This window comes from Pelmatolapia mariae, linkage group LG9 (assembly GCF_036321145.2).
Source record: "Pelmatolapia mariae isolate MD_Pm_ZW linkage group LG9, Pm_UMD_F_2, whole genome shotgun sequence".
NCBI classification, from domain to species: Eukaryota; Metazoa; Chordata; class Actinopteri; order Cichliformes; family Cichlidae; genus Pelmatolapia; species Pelmatolapia mariae.
In genome coordinates this window covers 30,991,356-30,995,806 of record NC_086235.1, presented here as the reverse complement: position 1 = coordinate 30,995,806, position 4,451 = coordinate 30,991,356, and the positions used below count along the sequence as shown (strand labels likewise).

The window sequence follows — 4,451 nt, the reverse complement described above, 5'->3', positions numbered from 1 at the left end:
TCTTCGTTTACAATTGCAACAAATTCCACAGAACCAATATCTCTGAAAATGACTGCATGCTTCTGAAACATTTGATAATATGGATATTTCAGAAACATTAGTTTGAGTCTGCTCAATTGCAAAACAAAGGAAAAACTACTGACTTGCATGAGATAAGCATCTGCAAAGTCCAGCATTATATTGTTGTTCACATAAGTTTCTTAAACCATGAACAAATGAGTAATTGTCTAATCTGGAATGTAAAGTGTAGTCATTTAGTGACATACAAAAGTGAGAATGAGAACTTGCAAGAATAAAAAAACAAACAGTAAAATAAAAACTGTCCTTAACACTAAGGATCATACAATTACAGTTCTGCATGGCTTTCTGCAAGAGTCTGTTTCTTAGACCATGCACTAGTGAGATGCACTGCCTTCCACCAATGTTCATTAGGATGTTCTGAATGACTTCAAAGATGTCCTTAAGTTCCTTTGGATAGTGTATGTTGAGGGCAAAAAGAAGGCCCATCAGCATGGAAATGGCACTTGAGACATCCCTCAGATTAGACAGGATTACTGCTGCCTCAAGGACAACCAACACATCGATGTCTTCTTCTTTCACCATCGCAATGCCAACTTTCATCCTCTTAGAAAACGTGTCTTCAATACCTGTCGGCTATAAAAGGGTTCAAAGACAAAAAAAAAAAAAAAATTACACAATTACAATTACACAATATCCCGTGTGCTTAACAATTCATGTCTTTCCAAAGAAGAGCCATACTGATGCTTTGGATGATGGTGATTGGCTTTGGGTAACACTTATTAGTTGTTAAAGTTTTTTCAGAATGAGATATGCACCCCCATGTTACAAATCCATTTCTTGCTTTAAACAAAGACCATGTTCATAAATAACTGAGCATGTCTTCAATTGCAGAATTCAAACAAAATTTTCAATTTAAATGGTAAATGGCCTGTATTTGTATAGTGCTTTACTAGTCCCCTAAGGACTCCAAAGTGCTTTACACATTCAGTCATTCACACACATGGGTGGATGACTGAATCGTGACTCAAGAGTTGACAGTTCGTCTTATAATCGGAAGGTTGCCGGTTCGAGCCCTGGCTCCGGCAGTTTCAGTCGTTGTGTCCTTGGGCAAGACACTTCACCTGTTGCCTACTGGTGGTGGTCAGAGGGCCCGGTGGTGCCAGTGTCCGGCAGCCTCGCCTCTGTCAGTGCGCCCCAGGGTGGCTGTGGCTACAATGTAGCTTGCCATCACCAGTGTGTGAATTTAAATCTACTTATGCTAAATATTGGCTGTGCTCTAAACCAAATCTGGCTGAGAATACATGAAATGTGCAAACTGCAGCTACACTACAGGATCAGATTATGGCTCCATAGACAATGCTTCTTTAATCAGTTTATTGATTAAAGTTTATTTTTTCCCCCTATATTAACAGCATGAAAAAAGAGCATATAGACATGGCTGAACAGGTTGCATAATTGGCACTGAATATCAACATCCACCTTTACCCAGCTGCCCAATGACTCTCGGCCAGTAACCTTTAATTGCTTACCCAGTCTACACAGTCTCTTTTCCAGGGTCCAGGACATTTCACCAAAGTATTGCCCCCCACAGCTGTAGCAGCCACTGCAGCCCCTTAAATATCTTAATATCTCTGCCATTACAATATACAATGTGAGAAATCAAACGTAAAGCTGAAGTGAACAGTACAGCAGCGAAATGTCAAAGACCCTGGTGAAGACATGAATAAACACAAGACACTAATAATATCAATGCTAGCTTGCCAGTTAGTTTCTCTGAAACCCAGACCAAATCCAGTGTCAAAGATCTTGTAATAATACATTTGGTGAGGAAAAAGTACACATGTACTTTTTAATTTAAAATCCACTGTGGTGCTGTCATTATTAAATTTACTAAAAGAAACAATGCTAACCTTCACAGTCTTGAAAGTGTGTGAGGGATCTTCCTTTAGAAAATGAGGTCCTCTGTCCTCTTCCTTTGTGTAGGGCTCTGGTCAAAGAAGTCAAAAAGAAAACAAAAACACTTTTTAAACAGTGTTTATGAAGCATGTAGACAGCTCCAAATTCACAGCTTTTTGATGCATAATTCCATCAATATATGATTATCATTGGAGATTTTGAATCAGGCATATCAGGACATTCAAGTAGAATATGATATCCAACCTACCACCAATATACATAGATTCTGTAAAAGTTACCACACTAAATGTCCAGTTGTGAAATATGATGACAGACTTTACTTATCAGCTTTCTTTCAATGAGTTCATCAGTTGAACTGGATAACCTAAAACTTAAACAAAGGATTAGATTTCGCAGTTGAACACTTACATCATCTCCGAAGCATCTTATGAGCCTAGTTAGCCTTTCTATGCCGCTCTTGATTTTGTACAGCTCCACGAACCTCTCCATAATGGTCAAGCACAGCAAAAAGGAACCCTTTCAGGTCAACAGATGTAAGACGGGCAAATTCTGCTTCAACCTGAGCAATAGAAGAAGAGGGGTGGAGAGTACAGGCAGAATTAAAAAAAGATTCTTTGAGACCCAAATTTAAGCAAACAGTCATCTGAGGCCCATTAGAGAAAACACAAACACACAAAAGCAAACAAACAAAAAGATGCACTTTACCTGCCGTTCAGCAAACAAGGAAGTTCAGAGAACAATAAGCTCTGTCTTGAAATCTTTTAAAGTAGAATGATTGTGAAAATGACTTATGTGATGTAAAACTTTAGTAAACGTGCGATTAAAAGAACACTGAGTAAAAGGACAAGTAACAGTTTCCTTATTCCTCAGATGTTTACCTTGATGAGCAATACTGTTTTAGTCCAACTGCCTCATTAAAGTTACACAACAGGCTTTTTACATTAAAGCCAGCAAGTCCATTACATACTCCCTTTTTAGATCTGAAATACTGTGCAGATTCTGTGTATATGTAGTGGACAGCAATTTACCCCAAAGAGCGCAAAGTTTGCAAGTCCACCTCATTTAAATGACAAAGTCAAATGTGATCATCTAGACCTGTGAAAATAAATTAATGACAAACTTGCAGTTATGGATGTTATTACAACCACAAGAACCTAAACAGTCTGCTCCATTGCTTTTGTTAATGAATCATTTGTTGGTAACACGTCTGAATATTTAGTTTATGCCACCTGCATGTGATCATCAATAGTGCCATATTACTTCTTAAGAAGTACCCTGACACTACAATCTTTATATCATTTGTTCTACAGAGCTATTAAATTACAATATAATCTGAGGTGTTTCCAGTATGACAAAATGCACAAATTGTAACTTACCATTTGACTCCACTGACAAAAATAAATCCCCAGCATCAAGTTTGGCTTCACAGACCTAAAATAAGTAAAATAAAAATATATGTTATAATTATATTGTTTTCGCCATTTATTCATGTTTGCTAATTTTCTGACATATAAACAATGTTAGTTTTGTTACAATACAGAGAATGCAGTTTAATTAAAAGGTAAATTATGCAAAAAAAAAAAAACCTTCTGCAGTATACCATGCCAAAAATCAGTGTCTCTGATGCCAATTATTTTATCACTACAGCTCGTTTAGTATGGAAACTCACACAATCTAGTCATACTGATCACAAGAGTTCAAAAATAAGTCAAAATAGTGAACTGTTGTTAAGCATAAAGCATTTCAGGGTAACAAATAACTGCACAATATAATTAAAGCAAAAAATAAGCACACTGGAGGACTATCTGATAAAAACTAATATAATGCTGGTTTGTAGACCATATTTTGTCTCAGTCCTCAGTGCACTCTTGCAGCTTAGCATGCAGCAGTTAATAACACCTTAAGTGATTACATAGGGATAAACAGATGACAACAAGCATCCGAGTCCTGCCAAAAAGGTATTTTTGAACCCAGCCAGTTATTGGAAATATTGCCAAAATGAACTTCCACCAAAATACAACAGCCTGTGAACTTGAAAGGAATTTACAAGTACAGAGACAATATGAAATAAGCTTTATTAATTAGCTGAGTTAGCTTGCTAATATCGCAACAGGGTGAGTGCACAACCTTAAAGCTAGCGGCACAATACTTGTGATTTGCTCAGCGCCACATTAAACCCATAAAAAAGGCCATATGTCAGTTTATTAGGTCAAGTTTGGTCATGACACACAAGCTGGACCTTGTCGGCTAAAGTTACATTAGCTAAAGCAAACATTTCGGTAAAAGAGAAAAACACACGTCATGCCATAAATTCAAAACATGTTCCAACTTTTGTAGCTCTCTTTCCTTATAGTTATAACCAATGTTACTCACCTTGAAAGCATATTCCAAAGAAGACGATTAGAAAACGTCCAAGTAAAGTGAGGATGTCGTTAACCGCCAATTCCCCATGATGCACCTCGGTAGCAGTCACGTGAGGCAGTTTTGAATCCTGCTGTGCTCAACTTACCCGC

At 37.4% G+C, this 4,451-nt stretch overlaps 1 long non-coding RNA gene across 1 annotated transcript; it reads right to left on the bottom strand.

Annotated features, from left to right (window-relative positions):
* Positions 1-271: 271 nt before the first annotated feature.
* On the bottom strand, positions 272-2,692 carry LOC134634539 (uncharacterized). Its single transcript, XR_010094844.1, has 3 exons — positions 2,347-2,692; positions 1,932-2,008; positions 272-654 (listed from the first exon to the last, which is right to left on the bottom strand). It is a non-coding gene; the product is annotated as an uncharacterized LOC134634539 (long non-coding RNA).
* Positions 2,693-4,451: the final 1,759 nt, after the last annotated feature.